Here is a 15,218-nt window from a genome sequence, read left to right as displayed (position 1 = left end):
GTATAGATGGACTAATAGAACAAGTCCCACAAACTACTGGAAGCTCAAATATTTTTTAAGAGCTAGATGCGGAAAAAAAATATTTTTAGTTTGCAACCTGATGGAGGTCAGTATAGATGGACTAATAGACCAAGTCCCACACACTGCTAGAAGCCCAAATATTTTTTCAGAGCTAGATGCAGAAAAAAATTATATTCAATTTGCAACCTGATGGAGGTCAGTATAGATGGACTAATAGAACAAGTCCCACACACTGCTAGAAGCCCAAATATTTTTTCAGAGCTAGATGCAGAAAAAAATTATTTTTAATTTGCAACCTGATGGAGGTCAGTATAGATGGACTAATAGACCAAGTCCCACACACTGCTAGAAGCCCAAATATTTTTTCAGAGCTAGATGCAGAAAAAAATTATATTCAATTTGCAACCTGATGGAGGTCAGTATAGATGGACTAATAGAACAAGTCCCACACACTGCTAGAAGCCCAAATATTTTTTCAGAGCTAGATGGAGAAAAAAATTATTTTTAATTTGCAACCTGATGGAGGTCAGTATAGATGGACTAATAGACCGAGTCCCACACACTGCTAGAAGCCCAAATATTTTTTCAGAGCTAGATGCAGAAAAAAATATATTCAATTTGCAACCTGATGGAGGTCAGTATAGATGGACTAAGAGAACAAGTCCCACACACTGCTAGAAGCCCAAATATTTTTTCAGAGCTAGATGCAGACAAAAATTATTTTTCATTTGCATCCTGATGGAGGTCAGTATATATGGACTAATAGACGAAGTCCCACACACTGCTAGAAGCCCAAATATTTCATGAGAGCTAGATGCAGAAAAAAATTATATTCAATTTGCAACCTGATGGAGGTCAGTATAGATGGACTAATAGAACAAGTCCCACACACTGCTAGAAGCCCAAATATTTTTTTCAGAGCTAGATGCAGAAAAAAATTATTTTTAATTTGAAACCTGATGGAGGTCAGTATAGATGGACTAATAGACCAAGTCCCACACACTGCTAGAAGCCCAAATATTTTTTCAGAGCTAGATGCAGAAAAAAATTATATTCAATTTGCAACCTGATGGAGGTCAGTATAGATGGACTAATAGAACAAGTCCCACACACTGCTAGAAGCCCAAATATTTTTTCAGAGCTAGATGCAGAAAAAAATTATTTTTAATTTGCAACCTGATGGAGGTCAGTATAGATGGACTACTAGACCGAGTCCCACACACTGCTAGAAGCCCAAATATTTTTTCAGAGCTAGATGCAGAAAAAAATATATTCAATTTGCAACCTGATGGAGGTCAGTATAGATGGACTAAGAGAACAAGTCCCACACACTGCTAGAAGCCCAAATATTTTTTCAGAGCTAGATGCAGACAAAAATTATTTTTCATTTGCATCCTGATGGAGGTCAGTATAGATGGACTAATAGACGAAGTCCCACACACTGCTAGAAGCCCAAATATTTCATGAGAGCTAGATGCAGAAAAAAATTATATTCAATTTGCAACCTGATGGAGGTCAGTATAGATGGACTAATAGAACAAGTCCCACACACTGCTAGAAGCCCAAATATTTTTTTCAGAGCTAGATGCAGAAAAAAATTATTTTTAATTTGAAACCTGATGGAGGTCAGTATAGATGGACTAATAGACCAAGTCCCACACACTGCTAGAAGCCCAAATATTTTTTCAGAGCTAGATGCAGAAAAAAATTATATTCGATTTGCAACCTGATGGAGGTCAGTATAGATGGACTAATAGAACAAGCCCGACACACTGCTAGAAGCCCAAATATTTTTTCAGAGCTAGATGCAGAAAAAAAATATTTTTAATTTGCAACCTGATGGAGGTCAGTATAGATGGACTAATAGACCAAGTCCCACACACTGCTAGAAGCCCAAATATTTTTTAGAAGCTAGATGCAGAAAAAAATTATATTCAATTTGCAACCTTATGGAGGTCAGTATAGATGAACTAATAGAACAAGTCCCACACACTGCTAGAAGCCCAAATATTTTTTCAGAGCTAGATGCAGAAAAAAATTATTTTTAATTTGCAACCTGATGGAGGTCAGTATAGATGGACTAATAGACCGAGTCCCACACACTGCTAGAAGCCCAAATATTTTTTCAGAGCTAGATGCAGAAAAAAATTATATTCAATTTGCAACCTGATGGAGGTCAGTATATATGGACTAATAGAACAAGTCCCACACACTGCTAGATGCCCAAATATTTTTTCAGAGCTAGATGCAGAAAAAAAATATTTTTCATTTGCAACCTGATGGAGGTCAGTATAGATGGACTAATAGAATGATGCTATGCCCAAAAGGTTTTACTTCACTAGGTGCAGTAAAAAAATTGGTATTCTATACACAGGTTGTGTAGCTTGCAACACAGATAGGCTACTCCACTGACTAACACACTCTGCAATAGGCCAAAAAGGATTAGCTTTGCTAGATTTAGCCAAATGCTGTGAAAAAAACTTGAACAGCACTGGCACAAACTGATAGAAACTGATAGAAACTGATGTAACTTAGTCCTGAAAAGGACTGCAATTACAATTAGTCTTTACTCCCAACCTATTTATTTAAGAGCACAGACCTGCCTGATAAAAGTCGTAGGAAATGCTGTAACCTAGTCCTTAAAAGGACTGCAATCACAACTATTCCCTACTCCCAAGCTATCTGTAGATTTGTGCGAAAATTGGCTTGAAATTAACAAGGTATAGCGCACACAGCAACAGCGGTGCCGTCTAACACGCAGCTGCAGCAGTGAGGAAATGGTGGCGACGGGGAAAATGGCTGGGTCTTATAGGGCAAGGACATGTGACGTACACTGCCAATAACACATGCCCTTGCTTGTGTTAAAAAAAGCACTTCGCTCCGTGTATGTGCTGCTGATAGGCTGACAGATTGCAACCCCCACTGTAAATGCGGGAAAGAGAAAAAAAATGGAGATCTTCATTATTCCTGCAGAGATCCATCCCCTGCCCCGCTGTACACTCAAACTGCGTATTAACATTAATTTTCATCATTACTGAGAAAAAATGCAGTTATGATTTTGGTGCACGAACAGTTATCGAACATAACCTCGAACAGCCGAATTTTTTTCAAATCGTTCGTGTTCGCCGAACGGCTCGAACACCGCCCAAAACAGCTCGAATTTGAGATTGGCAAACAGTTCAAGTCGAACAACGCTCATCTCTATTTACTACACAAAGAATAATGTTTAGCAACTTCTGAATGAACAGCTTTCTAACAGTATAAGTTTTGCAATTTATTTTTTCTCACCCTTTTTCCAAGTAATAGATGCCACACTCTATTTGCCAGTTTTTATCAACATTTAAAACTCTCCTTGTTGTGATATCGTGGAATTCTACGCACACTTGTGAAATAAAAGGATAGTAGATATTAATTTTCCATTTTGTATTAATAGTAGATTTGCACTGCAGCATTAGAGCCTGTTTTCACAACCATTCATGATTTAAAATGCTGGTTTCACCCTTTTCCTCACAAGAAGAGCCTGCAAGATTCAATGTGCCTTTGGTTCCATGGTGTAATGGTTAGCACTCTGGACTTTGAATCCAGTGATCTGAGTTCAAATCTCAGTAGAAACTGGCTAATTCTTCATAAAACACAGGTTTCACTTTATCTGCTCACACTGTGTCCTCCTATGCCCAAGGTTTAACATATAAAGACAAAGTTAAAATTCAATTACCAAAAGCCAAAAAAAACTTGAATATTACAAGGATCCATAAAATCATCACTTTGAATCCTATGGCCAAAGTTATCTATTATACAGGATTAAAATTGACGTCAGGAAACAAAACTCATACTATTTATGTGACACCAACTACCATTCTCTATGACTTGTGTTAATGATCAAATAACTCTTTTTCCAGGTGGGAAAAACTGACATGGATTTCAAGCCAAAATGGCTTCAGAAAACATCAGCATTTTATTTTCCTGAGTCATCTTTTCTCTTGTTTTTCAGCATTTCCTAATGTGGTTTGCAAACATTTTTGGTGGCGTTTTTCTAAGAATTGATTTGGGCATCTTTTGAGTGCGTTTTTGTGGCGTCTTTTTGTGGCTCATAAAACTCACTCAGGAGCCTTCCAGGGGTCTTTCTTACCTTCCCCTTGACTTGCATTATAAGTCTGGAACTCTTCTAAGTGAAAAACACCAGAAAAATGATGTGCTCATTTCAGTTTACCGCTTGGTGTTTTTGGCAACTTGATGCGGTTCAAAGGTGCTCAAAAGCCTGATCAAATGAAAAGCAAGTCTTTTTTAAATGGAAATTAATATGTTCAGACCTTTGAGCATTTTCAGAGTTTTTTTCAGGATGTTTTTGTAGTGGACCCAGTTCAAATCCACCTTATGAAGAGGGAAAAGCCATGAACTGTACAAGGTTCTAATTGATGATGACTTTAAATCAGAATTTTACATTTTAGTGAGGCCTAGAATTTTGCTTTGCTTTTCTAAGATGTCTTCCAGAGGGATAATCACTTATCTTGATCATGGTGCTTTAAGAAAAGTTGTGTAAAACTCACAAGTATTTCATGTCTGTGTACTCGTGGCTGAGTGGTTAAGGCGATGGACTAGAAATCCATTGGGGTCTCCCCGCGCAGGTTCAAATACAACTGGCTACGTCCATGTTCCCAATACTTTGGACCGATTATTGAAGATTAATTTTCATATTCCCTTTTCTATCTCCCAAGACAGTGGTCTGTGATCTTTGGACTTGGTTTGTTGAACCATACTGACAGCATCTTTGCATCTTCTTTTGATTAGCCTGCCCTGCGCGACATAACGTGCGTCCCGATGCTAAACAAAAGAAGCATCGCGGGTGCCATCAATTAAGTAGACCTTCTCCCGCTGTTGTACAGCTGCCACAGAGCACTATCGTGGATGATGGAGTGGGACATGGGCTTTGATTTCTACAAACATTACTTGAATTATGTCTCGGATGAAAGCTTTTACCACACAATGAATAATGCTTAGCAACTTCTGGATGAACAGCTTTCTAACAGTATAAGTTTTGCAATTTCTTTTTTCTCACCCTGTTTCCAAGTAATAGATGCAACACTCTATTTGCCAGTTTTTATCAACATTTAAAACTCTCCTTGTTGTGATATCATGGAATTCTACACACACTTGTGAGAAAAAAGGATAGTAGATATTAATTTAACATTTTGTATTAATAGTAGATTTGCACTGCAGCTTTAAAGCCTATTTTCAACACCATTCATGATTTAACATGCTCGTTTCACCCTTTTCTTCACAAGAAGATCCAGCGAGATACATTGTCCCTCAGGTTCCATGGTGTAATGGTTATCCCTCTGGACTTTGAATCCAATAATCTGTGTTTAAATCTCTGTGGAACCACGGTAATTCTTCATGAAACACAGGTTTCACTTTTTCTGCTCACACTGTGTCCTCCTATGCCCAAGGTTTAATATTTAAAGACAAAGTTAAAATTCACATGCCAAAAAAAACTTGAATATTACAAGGATCCATAAAATGATCACTTTGAATCCTATGGCCAAAGTTATCTATTATATAGGAGTAGCAAAAATTAAAATTGACGTCAGGAAACAAAACTCATACTATTTATGTGACATCAAGCAACCATGAATTGTGTTAATGATCACAGTACAAGGTTCTAATTGATGATGACTTTAAATCAGATTTTTACATTTTAGTGAGGCCTAGAATTTTGCTTTGCTTTTCTAAGATGTCTTCCAGGGGGATAATCACTGATCTTAATCATTGTGATTTAAGAAAAGGTGTGTAAAACTCACAAGGATTTCATGTCTGAGTAGTCATGGCAGAGTGGTTAAGGTGATGGACTAGAAATCCATTGGGGTCTCCCTGCGCAGGTTCAAATCCTACTGGCTGCGTTTATGTTGCCAAAACTTTTGACAGATTATTGAAGATCAATTTTCATATTCCCTCGTCTATCTCCCAAGACAAAGGTCTGTGATCTTTGAACTGGGTTTGTAGAACCATACTGACAGCATCTTCGGATCTTCTTTTGATTATCCTACCCTGCGCGACATAACGTGCGTCCCGATGCTAAACAAAAGAAGCACCGCGGGTGCCATCAAGTAAGAAGACCTTCTCCCGCTCTTGTCCAGCGGCCACAGAGCATTATCGTGGCTGATGAACTGGGACATTGGCTTTGATTTCTACAAACTCTACTTGAATTATTTCTCGGATGAAAGCTTTTACTACACAATGAATAATCTTTAGCAACTTCTGGATGAACAGCTTTCTAACAGTATAAGTTTTGCAATTTATTTTTTCTCACCCTTTTTCCAAGTAATAGATGCAACACTCTCTTTGCCAGTTTTTATCAACATTTAAAACTCTCCTTGTTGTGATATCGTGGAATTCTACACAGACTTGTGAAATAAAAGGATAGTAGATATTAATTTACCATTTTGTATTAATAGTAGATTTGCACTGCAGCATTAGAGCCTGTTTTCACATCCATTCATGATTTAACATACTCGTTTCACGATTTTCTTCACAAGAAGATCCAGCTAGGTACATTGTCCCTCTGGTTCCATGGTGTAATGGTTAGCATTCTGGACTTTAAATCCAGTGACCTGAGTTCAAATCCTGGGTAATTCTTCATGAAACACAGGTTTCACTTTTTCCACTCTCACTGTGTCCTCCTATGCCCAAGGTTTAGCATTTAAAGACTAAGTTAAAATCCACATACCAAAAGCCCCAAAAAACTTGAATATTACAAGGATACATAAAATGATCACTTTGAATACTATGGCCAAATTTATCTATTATATAGGATTGGCGAAATTAAAATTGATGTCAGGAAACAAAACTCATACTATTTATGTGACACCAAGCAACCATTCTCTATGACTTGTGTTAATGATCACATGACACTTTTTCCAGGTGGGTAAAACTGACATGGATTTCAAGCCAAAATGGCTTCAGGAAACATCAGCATTTTAGTTTCATGAGTCATCTTTTCTCTTGTTTTTCAGCATTTCCTAATGCGGTTTGTAAACATTTTTGGTGGCGTTTTTCTAAGAATTGTTTTGGGCATCTTTTGAGTGCGTTTTTGTGGCTTCTTTTTGTGGCTCACAAAACTCACCAAAAGTCACTCAGGAGCCTTCCAGGAGTCTTTCTTACCTTTGACTTGACTTGCATTATAAGTCTGGAACTCTTCTAAGTGAAAAACACCTGAAGAATGATGTGCTCATTTCAGTTAACCGCTTGGCCTTTTTGGCAACTTGATGCGGTTAAAAGGCGCTCAAAAGCCTGATCATATGAAAAGCAAGTCTTTTTTACATGGAAATTAATATGTTCAGACCTTTGAGCATTTTTAGAGTTATTTTTCAGGATGTTTTGTAGTGGACCCAGTTCAAATCCACCTTATGAAGAGGGCAAAGCCATGAACTGTACAAGGTTCTAATTGATGATGAGTTCAAATCAGATTTTTACATTTTAGTGAGGCCTAGAATTTTGCTTTGCTTTTCTAAGATGTCTTCCAGAGGGATAATCACTGATCTTGATCATGGTGCTTTAAGAAAAGGTGTGTGAATTCAGATCTGATTAGTCGTGGCCGAGTGGTTAAGCAGATGGACTAGAAAATCCTTTGGGATCTCCCTGCTTTGGTTCAAATCCTGCTGGCTACGTCCATGTTCCCAAAACTTTTGACAGATTATTGAAGATCAATTTTCATATTCCTTCGTCTATCTCCCAAGACAGTGGTCTGTGATCTTTGGACTTGGATTGTAGAACCATACTGACAGCATCTTCGGATCTTTTTTTAATTAGCCTGCCCTGCGCGACATAACGTGCGTCCCGATGCTAAACAAAAGAAGCACCACGGGTGCCATCAAGTAAGAAAACCTTCTCCCCCTCTTGTCCAGCGGCCACAGAGCACTATCGTGGCTGATGGACTGGAACATGGGCTTTGATTTCTACAAAATCTACTAGAATTATGTCTCGGATGAAAGATTTTACTACACAATGAATAATCTTTAGCAACTTCTGGATGAACAGCTTTCTAACAGTATAAGTTTAGCAATTTATTTTTTTCTCACCCTTTTTCCAAGTAATAGATGCAACACTCTATTTGCCAGTTTTTATCAACATTTAAAACTCTCCTTGTTGTGATATCGTGGAATTCTACACACACTTGTGAAATAAAAGGATAGTAGATATTAATTTACCATTTTGTATTAGTAGTAGATTTGCACTGCAGCATTAGAGCCTGTTTTCACATCCATTCATGATTTAACATACTCGTTTCACCATTTTCTTCACAAGAAGATCCAGCTAGGTACATTGTCCCTCTGGTTCCATGGTGTAACAGTTAGCATTTTGGACTTTGAATCCAGTGATCTGAGTTCAAATCCTGGGTAGTTCTTCATGAAACACAGGTTTCACTTTTTCCACTCACACTGTGTCCTCCTATGCCCAAGGTTTACCATATAAAGACAAAGTTAAAATCCACATACCAAAAGCCAAAAAACACTTGAATATTACAAGGAACCATAAAATGATCACTTTGAATCCTATGGCCAAATTTATCTATTATATAGGATTGGCGAAATTAAAATTGATGTCAGGAAACAAAACTCATACTATTTATGTGACACCAAGCAACCATTCTCTATGACTTGTGTTAATGATCCCATGACACTTTTTCCAGGTGGGTAAAACTGACATGGATTTCAAGCCAAAATGGCTTCAGGAAACATCAGCATTTTATTTTCCTGAGTCATCTTTTCTCTTGTTTTTCAGCATTTCCTAATGCGGTTTGTAAACATTTTTGGTGGCATTTTTCTAAGAATTGTTTTGGGCATCTTTTGAGTGCGTTTTTGTGGCTTCTTTTTGTGGCTCACAAAACTCACCAAAAGTCACTCAGGAGCCTTCCAGGGGTCTTTCTTACCTTCCCCTTGACTTGCATTATAAGTCTGGAACTCTTCTAAGTGAAAAACACCTGAAGAATGATGTGCTCATTTCAGTTAACCGCTTGGCCTTTTTGGCAACTTGATGCGGTTAAAAGGTGCTCAAAAGCCTGATCATATGAAAAGCAAGTCTTTTTTACATGGAAATTAATATATTCAGACCTTTGAGCATTTTCTGATTTTTTTTCAGGATGTTTTTGTAGTGGACCCAGTTCAAATCCGTCTTATAAAGAGGGAAAAGCCATGAACTGCACAAGGTTCTAATTGATGATGACTTTAAATAAGATTTTTACATTTTAGTGAGGCCTAGAATTTTGCTTTGCTTTTCTAAGATGTCTTCCAGGGGGATAATCACTGATCTTAATCATTGTGATTTAAGAAAAGGTGTGTGAAACTCACAAGGATTTCATGTCTGAGTAGTCTTGGCCGAGTGGTTAAGGCGATGGACTAGAAATCCATTGGGGTCTCCCTGCGCAGGTTCAAATCCTGCTGTCTATGTTCCCAAAACTTTTGACAGATTATTGAAGATCAATTTTCATATTCCCTCGTCTATCTCCCAAGACAAAGGTCTGTGATCTTTGAACTGGGCTTGTAGAACCATACTGACAGCATCTTCGGATCTTCTTTTGATTAGGCTACCCTGCGCGACATAACGTGCGTCCCGATGCTAAACAAAAGAAGCACCGCAGGTGCCATCAAGTAAGAAGACCTTCTCCCGCTCTTTTCCAGCGGCCACAGAGCATTATCGTTGCTGATGAACTGGGACATTGGCTTTGATTTCTACAAACTCTACTTGAATTATGTCTCGGATGAAAGCTTTTTCTACACAATGAATAATCTTTAGCAACTTCTAGATAAACAGCTTTCTAACAGTATAAGTTTTGCAATTTATTTTTTCTCACCCTTTTTCCAAGTAATAGATGCAACACTCTCTTTGCCAGTTTTTATCAACATTTAAAACTCTCCTTGTTGTGATATCGTGGAATTCTACACAGACTTGTGAAATAAAAGGATAGTAGATAATAATTTACCATTTTGTATTAATAGTAGATTTGCACTGCAGCATTAGAGCCTGTTTTCACATCCATTCATGATTTAACATACTCGTTTCACGATTTTCTTCACAAGAAGATCCAGCTAGGTACATTGTCCCTCTGGTTCCATGGTGTAATGGTTAGCACTCTGGACTTTGAATCCAGTGACCTGAGTTCAAATTCTGGGTAATTCTTCTTGAAACACAGGTTTCACTTTTTCCACTCTCACTGTGTCCTCCTATGCCCAAGGTTAACCATATAAAGACTAAGTTAAAATCCACATACCAAAAGCCCAAAAAAACTTGAATATTACAAGGATCCATAAAATGATCACTTTGAATACTATGGCCAAATTTATCTATTATATAGGATTGGCAAAATTAAAATTGATGCCAGGAAACAAAACTCATACTATTTATGTGACACCAAGCAACCATTCTCTATGACTTGCGTTAATGATCACATGACACTTTTTCCAGGTGGGTAAAACTGACATGGATTTCAAGCCAAAATGGCTTCAGGAAACATCAGCATTTTATTTTCATGAGTCATCTTTTCTCTTGTTTTTCAGCATTTACTAATGCGGTTTGTAAACATTTTTGGTGGCGTTTTTCTAAGAATTGTTTTGGGCATCTTTTGAGTTCGTTTTTGTGGCTTCTTTTTGTGGCTCACAAAACTCACCAAAAGTCACTCAGGAGCCTTTCTTACCTTCAACTTGACTTGCATTATAAGTCTGGAACTCTTCTAAGTGAAAAACACCTGAAGAATGATGTGCTCATTTCAGTTAACCGCTTGGTCTTTTTGGCAACTTGATGCGGTTAAAAGGCGCTCAAAAGCCTGATCATATGAAAAGCAAGTCTTTTTTACATGGATATTAATATGTTCAGACCTTTGAGCATTTTTAGAGTTATTTTTCAGGATGTTTTTGTAGTGGACCCAGTTCAAATCCACCTTATGAAGAGGGCAAAGCCATGAACTGTACAAGGTTCTAATTGATGATGAGTTCAAATCAGATTTTTACATTTTAGTGAGGCCTAGAATTTTGCTTTGCTTTTCTAAGATGTCTTCCAGAGGGATAATCACTGATCTTGATCATGGTGCTTTAAGAAAAGGTGTGTGAATTCAGATCTGATTAGTCGTGGCCGAGTGGTTAAGCCGATGGACTAGAAAATCCTTTGGGATCTCCCTGCTTTGGTTCAAATCCTGCTGGCTACGTCCATGTTCCCAAGACTTTTGACAGATTATTGAAGATCAATTTTCATATTCCCTCGTCTATCTCCCAAGACAGTGGTCTGTGATCTTTGGACTTGGATTGTAGAACCATACTGACAGCATCTTCGGATCTTCTTTTAATTAGCCTGCCCTGCGCGACATAACGTGCGTCCCGATGCTAAACAAAAGAAGCACCACGGGTGCCATCAAGTAAGAGGACCTTCTCCCCCTCTTGTCCAGCGGCCACAGAGCACTATCGTGGCTGATGGACTGGAACATGGGCTTTGATTTCTACAAAATCTACTAGAATTATGTCTCGGATGAAAGATTTTACTACACAATGAATAATCTTTAGCAACTTCTGGATGAACAGCTTTCTAACAGTATAAGTTTAGCAATTTATTTTTTTCTCACCCTTTTTCCAAGTAATAGATGCAACACTCTATTTGCCAGTTTTTATCAACATTTAAAACTCTCCTTGTTGTGATATCGTGGAATTCTACACACACTTGTGAAATAAAAGGATAGTAGATATTAATTTACCATTTTGTATTAATAGTAGATTTGCACTGCAGCATTAGAGCCTGTTTTCACATCCATTCATGATTTAACATACTCGTTTCACCATTTTCTTCACAAGAAGATCCAGCTAGGTACATTGTCCCTCTGGTTCCATGGTGTAACGGTTAGCATTTTGGACTTTGAATCCAGTGATCTGAGTTCAAATCCTGGGTAGTTCTTCATGAAACACAGGTTTCACTTTTTCCACTCACACTGTGTCCTCCTATGCCCAAGGTTTACCATATAAAGACTAAGTTAAAATCCACATACCAAAAGCCAAAAAACACTTGAATATTACAAGGAACCATAAAATGATCACTTTGAATCCTATGGCCAAATTTATCTATTATATAGGATTGGCGAAGTTAAAATTGATGTCAGGAAACAAAACTCATACTATTTATGTGACACCAAGCAACCATTCTCTATGACTTGTGTTAATGATCACATGACACTTTTTCCAGGTGGGTAAAACTGACATGGATTTCAAGCCAAAATGGCTTCAGGAAACATCAGCATTTTATTTTCCTGAGTCATCTTTTCTCTTGGTTTTCAGCATTTCCTAATGCGGTTTGTAAACATTTTTGGTGGCGTTTTTCTAAGAATTGTTTTGGGCATCTTTTGAGTGCGTTTTTGTGGCTTCTTTTTGTGGCTCACAAAACTCACTCAGGAGCCTTCCAGGGGTCTTTCTTACCTTCCCCTTGACTTGCATTATAAGTCTGGAACTCTTCTAAGTGAAAAACACCTGAAGAATGATGTGCTCATTTCAGTTAATCGCTTGGCCTTTTTGGCAACTTGATGCGGTTAAAAGGTGCTCAAAAGCCTGATCATATGAAAAGCAAGTCTTTTTTACATGGAAATTAATATGTTCAGACCTTTGAGCATTTTCTGATTTTTTTTCAGGATGGTTTTGTAGTGGACCCAGTTCAAATCCGTCTTATAAAGAGGGAAAAGCCATGAACTGCACAAGGTTCTAATTAATGATGACTTTAAATCAGATTTTTACATTTTAGTGAGGCCTAGAATTTTGCTTTGCTTTTCTAAGATGTCTTCCAGAGGGATAATCACTGATCTTAATCATTGTGATTTAAGAAAAGGTGTGTGAAACTCACAAGGATTTCATGTCTGAGTAGTCATGGCCGAGTGGTTAAGGTGATGGACTAGAAATTCTTTGGGATCTTCCTGCTTTGGTTCAAATCCTGCTGGCTACGTCCATGTTCCCAAAACTTTTGACAGATTATTGAAGATCAATTTTCATATTCCCTCGTCTATCTCCAAAGACAGTGGTCTGTGATCTTTGGACTTGGATTGTAGAACCATACTGACAGCATCTTCGGATCTTCTTTTAATTAGCCTGCCCTGCGCGACATAACGTGCGTCCCGATGCTAAACAAAAGAAGCACCACGGGTGCCATCAAGTAAGAAGACCTTCTCCCCCTCTTGTCCAGCGGCCACAGAGCACTATCGTGGCTGATGGACTGGAACATGGGCTTTGATTTCTACAAAATCTACTAGAATTATGTCTCGGATGAAAGATTTTACTACACAATGAATAATCTTTAGCAACTTCTGGATGAACAGCTTTCTAACAGTATAGGTTTAGCAACTTATTTTTTTCTCACCCTTTGTCCAAGTAATAGATGCAACACTCTATTTGCCAGTTTTTATCAACATTTAAAACTCTCCTTGTTGTGATATCGTGGAATTCTACACACACTTGTGAAATAAAAGGATAGTAGATATTAATTTCCCATTTTTTATTAATAGTAGATTTGCACTGCAGCATTAGAGCCTGTTTTCACATCCATTCATGATTTAACATACTCCTTTCACCATTTTCTTCACAAGAAGATCCAGCTAGGTACATTGTCCCTCTGGTTCCATTTTGTAACGTTTAGCACTCTGGACTTTGAATCCAGTGACCTGAGTTCAAATCCTGGGTAATTCTTCATGAAACACAGGTTTCACTTTTTCCACTCTCACTGTGTCCTCCTATGCCCAAGGTTTATCATATAAAGACTAAGTTAAAATCCACATACCAAAAGCCAAAAAAAACTTGAATATTACAAGGATCCATAAAATGATCACTTTGAATACTATGGCCAAATTTATCTATTATATATTATTGGCGAAATTAAAATTGATGTCAGGAAACAAAACTCATACTATTTATGTGACACCAAGCAACCATTCTCTATGACTTGTGTTAATGATCACATGACACTTTTTCCAGGTGGGTAAAACTGACATGGATTTCAAGCCAAAATGGCTTCAGGAAACATCAGCATTTTATTTTCATGAGTCATCTTTTCTCTTGTTTTTCAGCATTTCCTAATGCGGTTTGTAAACATTTTTGGTGGCGTTTTTCTAAGAATTGTTTTGGGCATCTTTTGAGTGCGTTTTTGTGGCTTCTTTTTGTGGCTCACAAAACTCACCAAAAGTCACTCAGGAGCCTTCCAGGGGTCTTTCTTACCTTCCCCTTGACTTGCATTATAAGTCTGGAACTCTTCTAAGTGAAAAACACCTGAAGAATGATGTGCTCATTTCAGTTAACCGCTTGGCATTTTTGGCAACTTGATGCGGTTAAAAGGCGCTTAAAAGCCTGATCATATGAAAAGCAAGTCTTTTTTACATGGAAATTAATATGTTCAGACCTTTGAGCATTTTTAGAGTGATTTTTCAGGATGTTTTTGTAGTGGACCCAGTTCAAATCCACCTTATGAAGAGGGCAAAGCCATGAACTGTACAAGGTTCTAATTGATGATGAGTTCAAATCAGATTTTTACATTTTAGTGAGGCCTAGAATTTTGCTTTGCTTTTCTAAGATGTCTTCCAGGGGAATAATCACTGATCTTAATCATTGTGATTTAAGAAAAGGTGTGTGAAACTCACAAGGATTTCATGTCTGAGTAGTCATGGCCGAGTGGTTAAGGCGATGGACTAGAAATCCATTGGGGTCTCCCTGCGCAGGTTCAAATCCTGCTGGCTACGTCCATGTTCGCAAAACTTTTGACAGATTATTGAAGATCAATTTTCATATTCCCTCGTCTATCTCCCAAGACAAACGTCTGTGATCTTTGAACTGGGTTTGTAGAACCATACTGACAGCATCTTCGGATCTTCTTTTAATTAGCCTGCCCTGCGCGACATAACGTGCGTCCCGATGCTAAACAAAAGAAGCACCACGGGTGCCATCAAGTAAGAAGACCTTCTCCCCCTCTTGTCCAGCGGCCACAGAGCACTATCGTGGCTGATGGACTGGAACATGGGCTTTGATTTCTACAAAATCTACTAGAATTATGTCTCGGATGAAAGCTTTTACTACACAATGAATAATCTTTAGCAACTTCTGGATGAACAGCTTTCTAACAGTATAAGTTTAGCAACTTATTTTTTTCTCACCCTTTTTCCAAGTAATAGATGCAACACTCTATTTGCCAGTTTT

General features: G+C 37.9%; 3 non-coding genes across 3 annotated transcripts; all 3 read left to right on the top strand.

Annotated features, from left to right (window-relative positions):
• Positions 1–3,563: 3,563 nt before the first annotated feature.
• On the top strand, positions 3,564–3,635 carry TRNAQ-UUG (transfer RNA glutamine (anticodon UUG)). Its single transcript has one exon. It is a non-coding gene; the product is annotated as a tRNA-Gln (tRNA).
• Positions 3,636–9,382: 5,747 nt separating this feature from the next.
• TRNAS-AGA (transfer RNA serine (anticodon AGA)) lies at positions 9,383–9,464 on the top strand. The gene has a single exon. It is a non-coding gene; the product is annotated as a tRNA-Ser (tRNA).
• A 5,218-nt stretch (positions 9,465–14,682) lies between these two features.
• On the top strand, positions 14,683–14,764 carry TRNAS-AGA (transfer RNA serine (anticodon AGA)). Its single transcript has one exon. It is a non-coding gene; the product is annotated as a tRNA-Ser (tRNA).
• Positions 14,765–15,218: the final 454 nt, after the last annotated feature.

Source organism: Phyllobates terribilis, unplaced genomic scaffold (genome assembly GCF_046119375.1).
Source record: "Phyllobates terribilis strain yellow unplaced genomic scaffold, ASM4611937v1 Scaffold_13__5_contigs__length_258822181, whole genome shotgun sequence".
Classification (NCBI taxonomy): domain Eukaryota; kingdom Metazoa; phylum Chordata; class Amphibia; order Anura; family Dendrobatidae; genus Phyllobates; species Phyllobates terribilis.
Note: the sequence above shows the minus strand (reverse complement) of the source record. Positions and strands in the feature narration are given on the sequence as shown.